Source organism: Stenella coeruleoalba, assembly GCF_951394435.1.
Source record: "Stenella coeruleoalba genome assembly, chromosome: 2".
Classification (NCBI taxonomy): domain Eukaryota; kingdom Metazoa; phylum Chordata; class Mammalia; order Artiodactyla; family Delphinidae; genus Stenella; species Stenella coeruleoalba.
The window spans coordinates 68,970,554-68,985,810 of NC_137147.1; the positions used below are offsets into that span (position 1 = coordinate 68,970,554).

At 35.7% G+C, this 15,257-nt stretch overlaps 1 long non-coding RNA gene across 1 annotated transcript in view; it reads left to right on the forward strand.

The window, feature by feature from the left end:
- Window positions 1–12,064, forward strand: part of LOC307182562 — a 186,593-nt gene extending 174,529 nt beyond the window's left edge. The window contains exon 3 of the long non-coding RNA XR_013827201.1: window positions 12,049–12,064. This is a non-coding gene — a long non-coding RNA (uncharacterized lncRNA). The remainder of the gene's footprint in view (window positions 1–12,048) is intronic.
- Window positions 12,065–15,257: the final 3,193 nt, after the last annotated feature.

A 15,257-nucleotide genomic window follows, 5' to 3' on the forward strand; every position in this document is an offset into this window, starting at 1 on the left:
AGAAAAGACAAAAAGAAAAAGAGAGGGAAAGGGAGAGAGAGAATGAGAGACTATAATCAAGGATGTATGTAGAAGGATTTTACAGACCTGTAAGCATAATGTTAGGAAGGCTAAAGTCCAAAATAAAAACACATCCATCAAAAATACTTAGGACAAACTCATAAAATTATAAATCTGTATTCAGAGCAAGAGGTACAAAGGCTTTAGGACTGACAAAAAATATAAATGGATGGTGGAGATAAAGCAAAGCATTCGTTTTCTTTCTCTCTTTTCTGCTGAGATCAGCAAGAAAGAACAAAGTATTGGTTAAGTGAAGTAGAAGCTAAGGTTTGGTAAAGTAATTAGAGACTGCCATCTAGTTCACAGCGTAGGATATGGAGATCTTTCAAGTGAGGTCACTAGACTGTTGCTGATGACTTTGTAAGAACTGTGGAGAATAGCATACATACCAAACATTGGTGACAGGCTAATCATTTGTCAGTGTTCGAAAACATGAAGGGATTAAGTGGGTTTCATAATTTAAAGGCTTCTGAATGTGATGTCAATCTTGTGGATATATCTAGAATGTAGTATGTGGTTGATGTATATAAATTTTAGTTAAGGAGTAATAACTGTTTTTCTAGGCTCAGTTAGAAAAAAATTGAAAATGTCCAGGTAGAGATTTCATAACCACTTTTGAGGTTGTAGAGAGGATTCATATGTTAAATAAACACTGGAATAGAAGACATCTGAATTTCCTTGCAATAGTGTATTCCAGAGAAAATCAAGAAGACTTTACGTTTATTAAATAACATGCCTAAGATTGGTAGAAAGTGCAATAAAGTTGTAAGTTACTTACTGATATAAGGAAAATAATTATTTTGGAATTGAGGTACTGTATTATTTTTACTTATGAAATTATTGCTAACATTTTTATATTTGCTTATGGACTCCTTGATTTTTATATTGCCCTAAGCAGTTTTACTTAACTTTGACATTTGTTTATATGTTTAATGTCTAAGGCATCAAACCCATTGTATTTAAAAATCATATTCAAGAAACTAAATATTTCTTCAATGTTTCTTTAAATGTTCAGTCTTACTAATAATTTCACATTAAAATCTCTATAATTTTTTTTTGCTTTTGTACATACAGTTACAAATGTGGCTCTAAGACAATGTTTCGTTAACTAAGTTTCTTATTAGTAGTTAATTTACATCTTAGTATGTTATACTTTAGTATGTTATACTTTAAGTTTTATTAAAATTTTCCATAGTTTAACAAATTCAATATGGCTTCAGGTCTAATAAATCATGGCTGACTTCTCTAAGTGGTCTCTATCAGTGTCACTTTGCTGACTTTCTTCTTTTTTGTTGCAGTTGTTTTGAAGGATTACCCATGTAGTGTTATTAATCTATCCCTTCCTTCCTCAGAGAAAGATAATCTTTATCTATATCTGACTTTATCTATCTGGTATAAATTATATCAGAAAAAAAATTGAATGATAATTTCAGTAGTCGTGGAAGAAAAAAGTTAGAAACTTTTTTTAAAAAACACCCCAAAATAAAAGGAAACATACCATGAATTGAACTTTGTAAGCAAAAGCTTAGACAGTTATATTTTTAGTACTTTTAAGTCATGACTGTGTACCAATGTATTAGAACTTTTCGTCATTGTTGCCAGTGAGATATGTCTTCTTCTCCCTTTTGTTCCAAGTAGATATATAGGTTCTCATGACTGCTTTCCTTACGAGTTTTTAATGGTCGGAAAACACAGGCTACTAAATAGCATGGATTTTTCTGAATTTTCTAAAATCCAGTGTAACTGGCTTATTCAATGTGCCGTGCTTGGTATGGAAAAAATGAACAACTTTAGTTGGGCTCCCATTACTCCTTCAGTCCCTCTCCAGAGACTCATTCTTTCTTCCCTATTGCATAAAAGCTTTGGAATCCTAAGGATTTCTCATGACTTTGAGATAATATAAAGAAAAGTTTGAAATAATAAAAGTCTAGTCCAGCATATTATAACTACAGCCTGTACATTATAATTTCAAATTCTGAAAAATTAATCAAATAAATCTTTCTTCTCTCTCTCAACCCAGGCTTGATGTAGTCTTAGAAGCCTTCAGTGAAGTTTGGGAGGCAGGATCAGCTTTCTCCTTCTTAATTCCACTTCATCTGTATGAGCTAAGTCCTGCATTTGGACATTCTAATGGGGCATAATGGGGAAGAAAGGAGGAGTGGCACTGGTACTCTTATAATATGATATTTATGGCAGAAGCATAATTCTTGGCCTCTTTTCTTGGTTCTTTGGTGTATTAGTTATCTAAACAGATGGGCATTTATTTGTTTCAGGAAATAAGAAGTCTGAAGGTAGGTAGTTTAGAAGATTAAAAAAAGCCAGTTCAGTGATACCATTAAAAATTCAGGTTCTCCTTATCGTTCTACTTCTCCATCCTTATGTGTTGACCTGTATTTTCATACCTGTTTCCTCCTAGCAGCAAGACATTTTGTACTTCAAGATTTGCATCTATATTACAGATAAATATGAAAGGAAACTACAGAAAGCCATGGAGACATATTATTTTAGTTTATTCCTGTGTTAGTGACAAGAAAAGGGGATATTTTATGAACTTTGTGATACGATTTTTTAAAATAAACATTTAATTGTAGGACAATTTCAGATTTAAAGAAAAATTGCAAAGATAGCAATTATATAGAAAACTCTATATACTTCACGCTCAGTTCCCTTACTATTAGCTTATTAAATTAGTATGCTACATTTGTTATAATGAATGAAGCAACATGGATACATTATTATTAACTAAAGCCCATATTTTATTCAACTTTCCTTAGTTTTTACCCAGTGTCTTTTTGTTGTTGTTGTTGTTGCTAGAGTCCATTCTGCACACTGTATTACATTTAGTTGTCATGTCTCTAGGCTCCTCTGACCTGGGCAGTTTCTCAGACTTTCCTTGTTTTTGATGACCTTGAAAGTGTTGAGGTGTATTAGTCATGTGTTTTGTAAATGCCCCTCAATTGGGATTTGTCTGGTGGTTTTCTCATGATTAGGTTGTGGTTAGGTGTTTTGGGGAAGAAGCTCACATAGGTAAAGTGCCATTCTCTTTAGAGCATATCAAGGGTACATTTTATAAACATGATTTGTGACTGTTGATGTTGACCCATCACCTGGCTGAAGTAGAATTTTTCAAGTTTCTTCACTGTAAAGTTATTTTTCTCTTTTCATACTGTAATCTTTGAAAGGATGTCATTATGTGTAGGTCTTACTTAAAGCGTGGGAGTTATGCTCCACCTCTTTAAGAGTGGAGCGTCTGCACAAATTAACTGTAATTTTTCTGCATGGGAGCTTCGTCTCTCCTCCCATATTTATTCATCTCTTCAGTCACTTATTTTTATCAGTATGGATTCTACATTTATTTTATTCTTTGGATGATCATCTAATGCTACTTTGTTGCTCAGATTATTCCAGTTTTGGTCATTAAAAGTTTTTTAGTTGACTCCTGTTTCTCTTTGATATACCACTATCATTGTGTATTTTATTATTGTGTTTTGAGCACTTTTTTACTTTCTGTAACTACAGTATGCTCCAGGAAATTTGGCATATTTCATGCCAAGTCTTAAGAATCAGCCTTTTCTCCAAGGGCCATAATTCCTTTTGTTGGAGCATGGTATAAGAAACCAAGTTTTGTGATCCTCCAGTGATGGGTCTGGAAGTAAGGACAGGAAGAAGATGAATTCTTTAACAATTTCAAAGAAAATCAAGAAGGAAAATAACCTTCTCTTACTTAGAGGGCATTCAAGTTTCTACTTACAGGCAAAGTAGAAGTGGTGGTAATAGGCATAGGAACATAATATTGGCATAGGAACATAATATTAATCCCCAAAGTACTCAAAAATTATTCCAAATTTTTTTGACATCTCTGAAAATTTATCAAAAGTAAGCCTACTCGTAATTGATAGCATCATTTCTTAAAATGACATCTCCTTGCCCACTCCTCAGTATCTTTCCTATCTTACAGATTCACTGAAGTCTTTCTAAGCTTTACTACCAAATTAACAACTAATGACATACAAAACAAAACAAACAAAACAATAATCCTCCATCTCTCCTAAAAACAGATTTAAGGCTCTTTCCCCCCACTATTTCTCCACTTTTGTTCTGTTTATAGTTTTTCATTTATTTTTTAGTATAGGGATATACTTCTACCCATATCTTTGAAAAATCCTACGTCCCAGCTTAGAGGGTTGTATACCTTTATGCTTTCTGTTGATTCTAAATCACACAAGCCCCTAACTAGACTGGCTGGCCAAGAACCTCCCTTGAATGATGGAAGAGTGCAGTGAAGTCAGGAGACAAAAACAAAATTATTTTTAGGAGCTGGCAGTGGAGGGTAGGAAGAATAGATTGCAGATGTGTAATTTAATAAAGTTTGTTTTGCCCCATCATAACTTAAAGTTTGAGAAGTTGCTGTTTCTTAGGTTACATCTGTGACTTGATACACAACTTCTTTAGCTCAAAAATGATATCAAGTGAACTGTTAACTAAAGAACAATGATGAAAAAATGTACTTAATTAGCGCCCACAGTGCCTGAAGAGTACAGTACCTAAAATTGCCACTAATAATTAGTCAAGATGCAAATACTCAGTTTCAGTGTTTACTAATGTGATCTACAGCACTTTGTTTAGATATTGATAATGACATAATTAAATGAAAAGCTGGCTCACTTTTGTTACATTATAGAAAATAGCACTCCTCCTTTCTATAGTGGTGGTTGACAGCATGTTCATTGGGGGTGGAATATTGCTTATAAATCTAATTAAAATCCATTTGTTTTCTAATTTCTGTTACAGGGTTTCAGATTAAGCAAATTTAAGGGGCTGATATTTGAGTCATTATTTTTGAAGAGAAAGGTGGGGGGATGAAAAATAATTTTTAAGTGCCTATGATATTTTGAAAAATAAATTAATTTTAATAATACTACCTCTATTTTTATAGGCTTTCTTATAATGTCCCTTCATTACCCCTCTGGCTATTCATTTCTTGATATGCCTGTGTCTGTTGCAATGTTTCCTTTGGGACAACTGTGTCTTAATATTTTAGCAACTGCACAGCCATGTAATTATCTGTAAATAATTTAACATGTATTTCATTCATGTGGAAATGATCCAATTAGCCAAAGTGAGGAAAAATAAAAACTTCCAATGAAATGTTAAGCCACTCACAGTATGGCTTTATTTATTATATTATTATTTTAGTTCTTCAGTGTTAGCTAATTTAAAATATTTTCTATTTCAGATGGTCTGCTAAATTCCTCCAACTAATTTGAAGCTATTAATACTTATTTTCTCTTTCTTAAAGTGTTTGGCAGCAAAACAAATCTTTGCCTATAGTTGTTGTGGATTTGTACATAGGTTAGCTAAGACTGCTTTAACTGTAGCTAAGACTTTATCTTTAACAAGTTAATTGGCTCACCCCCATCCCCAGAGATATAGATTATATCATTCACCACGAATATAGATTTCCTCACACATCTACTTATCACTAGGGTAATGATAGGAGTGCGGCAGTGGCTCAGATAATTAAAAGCCATAGATTACCCAGTACTCCCTTCCACTAATATTAGTTGTGAAGATCTTAGAATTTATAGGAGAGAAAAGAGATGATTTTGGAGACGTGTGTAGTCAAACTTATGCCTGCAGAGTCTGTGATGTAGATGTTCTGTCTATACATAGTTCAACATCAACTGAAGTTAAATGAACAGAGTCTTCCCTTTTGTTTGTTTTTTTCCCCTATGATTTATAAATAAGTTTGATATCAATAGGTTAAATGAATTAAATTCAGTTCTGAAAACTAGCTTATCAATAAGATAAGCTAGTTTGTTTAAGAAAAAAGAAATAGAGTGCTTATTTCCAAGTTTTATTTATCCTAATTAAGTCAGTTGAGTCCCAAACACACCATCAAAACTAACATCAAGATAATCCATTCATTTAAAAGTGAGGTTGATTGCACAGCCTTGAACAAGAGCTCTGGCTCATTTATATACTTACTACAATGCTCAGCACTTTCTCTCATCATGAACGTGGTACTTGATGTACCAGCTAACAGTCTGACTTTACTACATGGTCTTTTAGGAAAGATTTTCTCCAGGTAAAATGTTTTTTAAATGTCTGTAAAATACTAAATAAGACCGAAAGATGAAAATGTGTAGGTTAAGTGATAGCAGATTGAAATTCATGATCATACCTTGCTGTCAGTATTGCAGGTCATGCTAATATCTTACCTAACACAGTAGATACATATGTATCTATGTGTAAATGATTTTTTCCAAATTAAAATTACCCAATGTTAAATTATTTTGCAAATTAAGTTGTAAAAATAAAATGTTTAATAAACAAAACAGGGAGAAAATGGCAATACCATTGAAAATATATTGAGCTTTTGTGTCTCAAATGTAAACTTTCTTTCAATAGTTTTTTAAATAGAAAATTTTATTGAGATAATTGTAAACTAACATGCAGTTGTAAGGAATAATACCGAGATATCCCATTGTATTCTTCACCCATGGCCCCACAATGGTAAAATTTTGCAAAACTATAGTATAACATCTTACCAGGATTTTGACGTTGACACAATCTACTGATCTTACTCAGATTTTCCCACTTTTACCTGTACTTGTTTCTAAACGTGTGTGTACATTTAGTTCACATGTATAGATTTGTTTATCCATTACCGCAATTAAGATACTGAACAGTTTCATACCACAAGGATCCCTCAGGTAGCTCTTACCCTTTTATAATCACACCCTTCTTCTTTCCCTATAGCCCCACTATCTAACCTGTTGCCTAACTCCTGAAAACCACTACTCTGTTCTTCATTTCTGAAATTCTGTCATTTCAAAATGTTACAAAAATGGAATCATACAGCATGAAACCTTTTAAGATTAGCTTTTTTCACTCAGCATGATTTTCTGGAGCTTCTACAAAGTTGTTGCATGTATCAATATCGTTTCTTTCCATTGCTGAGGAGTATTACATGGTATGTGTATGGCACAGTTTATTTAACTATTCACGTGTTGTTTTCAAATTTACATGCTGAAGAATATCTGCTATTTCCAGTTTTGGGCCATACAGGTTTTGGCTATTCATGAATAATATTATGATTAAAGCTGCTGTTATGAATAAGAATTCTATATTAACTTACAGGTTTTGGGATGAATATGTTTTATTTCTCTGGGTTAAATACCCAACAGTATAACTGCTGGATTGTATGGTGATTATTTACTTTTATAAGGAACTGTGTAACTGTTTTCCAGAGAGGTTGTACCATTTTGCATTCCCACCATCAATGCAGGGATGTTCAATTTCTCTGAACCCTTCCTGTTTTCACTACTTTTTGATACTTTTATGATTTACTATTTTTTATGATAGGTATAGAGTGATAGCTCACTGTGGCTTTTATTTGCATTTTCCTAATATTGAATATATTTTCCTGTGTTTATTTGCCACCTGTATATCTTTTTCAGTGAACTGTCTCTTCATATTTTTTTTTTTTACCCATTTTCCTATGAGGTTGTATTTTTACTGTTGAATTTTTAAAGTTTTTAATATATTTTAGATACTTGAACTTTGTTGGATATGCAGTTTGCAAGTATTTTCTCCCATTATTGTTGCTTGTCTTTTCATTCGCTTCACATGAGATTTTTTTTATTACTTATCTCCATGATATTTTATTTTTTATTTTTTTAAACATCTTTATTGGAATATAATTGCTTTACAATGGTGTGTTAGTTTCTGCTTTATAACAAATTGAATCAGTTATACATATATATATGTCCCCATATCTCGTCCCTCTTGCGTCTCCCTCCCTCCCACCCTCTCTATCCCACCCCTCTAGGTGGTCACAGAGCACCAAACTGATCTCCCTGTGCTATGTGGCTGCTTCCCACTAGCTATCTGTCTTATGTTTGGTAGTGTATATATGTCCATGCCACTCTCTCACTTTGTCCCAGCTTACCCTTCCCCCTCCCCGTATGCTCAAGTCCGTTCTCTAGTAGGTCTGCATCTTTATTCCCATCTTGCCCTTAGGTTCTTCATGACCATTTTTGTTTTTTCAGATTCCATGTATATGTGTTAGCATACAGTATTTGTTTTTCTCTTTCTGACTTACTTCACTCTGTATGACAGTCTCTAGGTCCATCCACCTCACTACAAATAGCTCAATTTCATTCCTTTTTATGGCTGAGTAATATTCCATTGTATATATGTGCCACATCTTCTTTATCCATTCATCTGTTGATGGACACTTAGGTTGCTTCCATGTCCTGGCTATTGTAAATAGAGCTGCAGTGAACATTTGGGCACATGACTCTTTTTGAATTATGGTTTTCTCAGGGTATATGCCCAGTAGTGGGATTGTTGGGTCTTATGGTAGTTTTATTTTTAGTTTTTTAAGGAACCTCCATACTGTTCTTCGTAGTGGCTGTATCAATTTACGTTCCCACCAACAGTGCAAGAGGGTTCCCTTTTCTCCACACCCTCTCCAGCATTTATTGTTCGTAGATTTTTTGATGATGGCCGTTCTGACCCGTGTAAGATGATATCTCATTGTAGTTTTGATTTGCATTTCTCTAATGAGTAATGATGTAGAGCATTCTTTCATCACATGAGATTTTACAGAGTAAAAATTTTTAATTTTGGTGAGAATCAATTTATCAGTTTTTCCTTTAATTATCATGCTTTTTGTGTCAAACCTAAAAACTCTTTGACTAGCCCTAGATCCCAAAGATTTTCTCCTATGTTTTTTCTAAAGGTTTTATAGTTTTACATTTAGATCCATAATCATTTTGAGTTAATTTTTGTATAAAGTATGAAGTTTAGATCAAAGTTCACAATTTTGCCTATGGATTTCTAATTTTTCTATCACCACTTGTTGAAAAGCCTATCTTTCCTTGATTGAATTGTGAAGTCTATCTTTCCTTGATTGAATTGTTTTAATATCTTTGTCAAAAATTAGTTGGGCATATCTACCTGGATCTATTTCTGTATTCTTTATTTTGTTCTATTGATCTATATATCTGGCCCTCCACCAGTACCACACTATTTTGATTACTTTGGCTATATAGTAAGCCCTAATATCAAATAGAATGATTCCTCCTTCTTCTTCTTTTGTTTATTTATTATTTTTTATTGATGTATAGTTGAATTACAATCTTGTGTTAATTACTGCTGTACAGCAAAATGACTTAGTTATACATACATACATACTTTTTCATATTCTTTTCTATTATGATTTATTGCAGGATATTGAATATAGTTCCCTGTGCTATATAGTAGGACCTTGTTTTTTATCCATTTCTATATATACCAGTTTGTATCTGCTAATCCCAAGCTCCCAATACATCCCTCTCTCACCATCCACCCTTGACAATCACCAGTCTATTCTCTATGTCCATGTTTCTGTTTCTATTTCATAGATAGGTTCATTTGTGTCATATTTTAGATTCTACATATAAGTGATATCATATGGTATTTGTTTTTCTCTCTCTGACTTCCTTCATTTAGTATGATAATCTCTAGTTTCATCCATGTTACTATAAATCCTCCTTCTTCTTTGTCAAGATTATTTTAACTAGTCCAGGGCCTGTATCTTTCCATATACATTTTAGAACAAACTTGTCTACACCCACAAAAATATTTGCTGGAATTCTGGTAGAAATTTTATTAAACCTATAGATCAATTTGAGGAGCAAATACATTTTTCCTCTTTTGAGTATTCCAGTACATGAACATGAACTATTTCACTATTTATTTAAATCTTCTTTGATCTCTTTCATCAGCATTTTCTAATTTTCAAATTAAAGATCCTGTACATATTTTGTTAAGTGTATACCTAAGTATTTAATTTTCTTTGGAGTGATTGTAAATAGTGTTTTTTTTTTTTTTTTTTTTTTTGCGGTACGCGGGCCTCCCACTGTTGTGGCCTCTCCCGTTGTGGAGCACAGGCTCCGGACACGCAGGCTTAGCGGCCATGGCTCATGGGCCCAGCCACTCCGCAGCATGTGGGATCTTCCCGGACTGGGGCATGAACCCATGTCCCCTGTATCGGCAGGCGGACTCTCAACCACTGCGCCACCAGGGAAGCCCTAGTGTTGTGTTTTTAATTTCAGTTCCTATGCGTTAATTTTTAGTACACAGAAATGTAATTGATTTTTGTGTGTTTATCCTATGACATTGCTGAAGTCACTTATTAGGTTTAGGAATTTTTTTTGATTCTTGGTTTTTGGTAAATACCTTGAGGTTTTTTTCTATGTAAACAATTATGTCATCTTCAGATAGAATAAGAAAAGCAAAGGCTTATGTTTCAGTTCTATACCTGTTGACTGTTGAGGCTTACTTTTTTTTTTTGAGGTCAAAGTTTTTAAAATTTTAATTTGTATTTGTATCAGGGGCTATTAAGGGACAAGAGAAGTGGTGGAAGCTTGATGTTTGGCTGGGGTGATGGGACTTAACACTCATGGCACAATCATAGAACAGTCCAGAAAGTGTTTAGTAGATAGCTGAAGAGTGAAAGCTTTTAGGTGAAATGGTCACTGAGTGTTGGAAGCAGTTTCAGAGAAAGTGGATGAAGTGACCTCACTTTGGAGTCCTTAAAAATAGCTGGACCTTCATCACTGAGGGTATCTCTTAGAGAGCCCTGACTAAAGGCAGAGGGAGGAATAGATTCTTTTCAGTTCAACAAATACTTCGTAAGTGCCCCTTCATTGTCAGGCATGGGACAAGGCGAAAGCATCAAGGGGCTGTCAGTCCATGGGGGACACGGTGGCCAACAAGAGTTGCAACTCAGAGTAGATGTGCTCTGACCAGTTCTTGCATCCTTCTGTGACTGCTGCTTTCTGTAAATAGATGGCCACTGTCTAGCCCCCGGGGGTTGTAGTCTATATCAAAGTCAAGGATTCTGAGAGTAATGCTGTGCTGTCATGGAGAACCAAGACTAGGCTGGTTCTGTGGCCCCCAGAGTTGGGGGAGAGCTGGTGGCATGGCGGCTCTTTCTGGGAGTCAAGGTTGGGCAAGGAGTACTCATGGAGGGTCTGGGTCACCGTGTAGCAGGGCTGCTGTTGGGTAGAGAATATTTAAGCTTTGTACAGGAAGATACACTGATTGACATTTGGCGCCTCTTCCTACTCTGAGACTTCGTGATTTCATAATAAAGTTTTAGCCAAGGTAGTATTCATTCATTTACTCATTCAACAAACTCAAAGGCCAGGTACTCTTCTAGGTACTGGAGAAAAAAGACAGACCAGGCTAGGTGTCTGCCCCTAAGGGACTGTACTCTTAAAAAATTTTTTTTAATTTAAATTGTGATAGAAAAAGCATAATATAAAATTTGCCATTTTAACCATTGTAAGAGTATTCAGTGGTGTTAAGTATATGCACATTGTTGTGCAACAGATCTCCAGAAAGTTTTCGTCTTTTAAAACAGACTCTGTACACATTAAACACCAGCTCCCCATTTCCTCCTCCCCCCACCCCTGATAACCACCATTCTGTTTTCTGTTTCTGAATTTGACTACTTTTGATACCTCATATGAGTGGAATCACACAGTATTTGTCTTTTTGTGACTGGCTTATATCACTCAGCATAATGTCCTCAAGGTTCATCCATGTTATAGCATGTGACAGGATTTCATTCTTTTTTAAGGCTGAGTAGTATTCCATTTTTGGGTGTATACACCATATTTTGTTTATCCATTCATCCATTGATGGATGTTTGCTTCCACCTCTTGGCTATTGTGACTAGTACTGCTATGAACATGGGTCTGCAAATACCTCTTTGAGACCCTGCTTTCAGTTCTTTTGGATATATACCCAGAAGTGGATTTGCTGAATCATATGCTAATTCTAGTTTTAATTTTTCGAGGAAGCTCTTCACTGTTTTCTTAGAGCAGTTGCACCATTTTACAATCCCACCAGTGGCACACAAGAGTTCCAATTTCTTTATATCTTCACCAACACTTGTTATTTTCTGTGTTTTGTTTTTATTTTTGATAGGAGCCCTTCTAACAGGTGTGAGGATTATATTGATACTCTCGTAGAGGACCAGGCATGTCAACAAATGAAACAGGTAAATCTGGAGCTGGGAGAGGACATGAGAGGGCGCCGTGGGGCACACAGAGGCAGGGGTCAGAGCTAATTAGTGATCCTGCTATCAGGAAAGGCTTCAATGAGGAGGTGCCCCTTGGGCTGAGATCTGGAAGATGAGTGCAGATCACACCCCTCATGGCATGCCACTGATTTTCTGTGAGGCCTTGGCCAAGTCAGTTCATTTGTTTGAGGCTCCATTTCTCCATTTCTGACAAGACCGGCTGGGCCAGGCAGTGGAATGAGGAAGGCATAGAACTGTGAGACCTCCTTGTGACTCAGGTACTTTGACTGCTGGGTAAGGTCAAGGGTGTTTCCAGCCTAAGTCCCTCAGAACTACTGCCTTCAGGTCCCTTGCACAGAGGATTTTTCATGGCTGGCCAGTTCACTCCTACCTCCTCATGTGCACTGTGCATTCGCCACCTCGTCTGCCTTTGCTCCCAGTGGTTGCCACCCGTGGACAATGGCTGGTGGCTCCTGTCACCTCACCTGCAGGTGTGGGAAACTGTGGGATCTTGGCTTTCAGGGCTGGCTGCCAATTGTGGGTGGGGGACAGTTGTCCCACATGACAGAGAAAAACATCTGTGGCTGGAGAGAGAAGTGGGGTTTCTGTCTGAGTCACTGGAGCACAGGGAGGCTCACTTCTTTTTAAGCTGAGTCCCTCACATAAAGTTTAAATACATCCAACTTTACATAAGGAGACACAGCTCTAAGAAAAGTGTTTAATAAATAAATCCAAATCCAATTGGAAAATAAATGCTACATAAACATATTAAAAGGTTATTTTAAAAACTCAACAGAATGTTTCCATTACATTAAAAAGTTCAGGTTCCATGGACTTCCCTGGTGGCACAGTGGATAATACTCCGTGCTCCCAATGCAGGGGGCCTGGGTTCAATCCCTGGTCAAGGAACTAGATCCCACATGCATGCCATAACTAAGAGTTCGCATGCCGCAACTAAGGAGCCCATGTGCTGCAACTAAGGAGCCTGCCTGCCACAACTAAGACCTGGTGCAACCAAATAAATAAATATATATAAAAAATAAAGGTTCCACTGAAAGCAATAAATACCTAGGAATAAACCTACCTAAGGACACAGAAGACCTGTACTCAGAAAACTATAAGGTATTGATGAAAGAAACCAATAAAAGCAAAAATAAACAAATGGAACCTAATTAAACTTAAAAGCTTTTGTGCTACACAGAATACCTTTGACAAAATGAAAAGACAACCTACTGAATGGGAGAAAATATTTGCAAATGACATGACCAGTAAGGGGTTAGTATCCAACATATAAAAACAGCCCATAAAACTCAACATCAAAGAGAAAAAACACCCCAGTTAAAAAAGTGGGCAGAAGAACTGAATAGACGTTTTTTGCAAAGAGGAAATGCAGATGGCTAACAGGTACATAAAAACATGTTCAACATTGCTAATAATTAGAGAAATGCAAATCAAAACCACAATGAGATATCATCTCACACCTATGTCAGAATGGCTATCATCAAAAAGAACACAAATAACAAATGTTGATGAGGATGTGGAGAAAAGGGGACCCTTGTACACTGTTGGTAGAAATGTAAATTTGTGCAGCCACTGTGGAAAACAGTATGGAGGTTTCTCAAAAAACTCAAAATAGAACTACATATGACTTCGCGATTCCAGTCCTGGGTATATATCTGAAAGAAATGAAAACACTAATTTGAAAAGATACATGTACCTTAGCATTCATTAGCAGCATTATTTACAATTGCCAAGATATGGAAGCAACCTAAGCATCCATCAGTAGATGAATGGATAAAGAAGATGTGGCGCGCGCACACACACACACACACACACACACACACACACACATATTCGTACACACATATATATATATTCACATAAACACATACACACACACAATGGAATACTACTCAGCCATAAAAAATAATCAAATTTTGTCAATTGCAGTAAATCTGAAATGGACTTGGAAGGCATTATGCTAAATGAAATAAGTCAGTGAAAGACAAACACTGTTTGATATTACTATATGTGGAATATAACGAATTAGTGAATAAAGCAAAAAAGCAGCAGACTTACAGATATGAAGGACAAACTAGTGGTTATCAGTGGGTGGTGAGAAGTGGGGGGAAGTATAGGGGTAGGGAAACAAAAAGGGTTATTGTTGGATTATGTGAAGTCGTGTGTGAAACTTTTGAAATCTGTGAAGCACTACAGAATTTAAAGAATCTTTCAATAAAAAAGAAAATAAAAAGCTAACAATCCACATAAAAATAAAAAATTAACAGAAAACAACAGTCTTGAGTGCTGGGCATGGGGTGTGGTGGGGGAGGTCTTCTTCTGTTTTGATGTTCTTTTCCCACAACATCTCATCCATAGCCTGGCCTGTATAAATTAATTGATCATTAAATGAGGTAGTTTTACAGCAATAAAAACTACCTTGTTGAAGACAAAAAATTACTGTTCTAGATTTATCTTGAATTGTGACTAATATGATGAAAAAATTTTAAATGCTAAGTAATCAGAGACATTAAATATAGGTTTAACAATAAGAATTTGACAAGGGCTTCCCTGGTGGCGCAGTGGTTGAGAGTCCGCCTGCCGATGCAGGAGACACGGGTTCGTGCCCCGGTCCGGGAAGATCCCACATACCGCGGAGCGGCTGGGCCCGTGAGCCATGGCTGCTGAGCCCGCGCGTCCGGAGCCTGTGCTCCGCAACGGGAGAGGCCACAACAGTGAGAGGCCCGCGTACCACAAAAAAAAAAAAAAAAAAAAAAAAAAAAAAAAAAAGAATTTGACAATTCATAGGCCAAAACTTAGTCAAGTACTGGTAATTTCATATGGTTCAACCATAATATTTTTTTTTCCAGTTTGGGTTGTCTGACACTTTTCTAAATTAAATTTTAAGGAAAGAGGAAATGTCACACATATGTGTATACCACTATCTGATTTTCTTATATTTCTGTGAGGTAACTCTATTATTGTAACCTAATCTTTGTTTCACTCCATTACTTACACAGTTCTTCACTTTTAATATAAACTGGGTGATAGAGTTATGTTTTAGTAGGGATATTTACAAGAGAATTCTAAAATACAAGATATTGATTTATTGTGG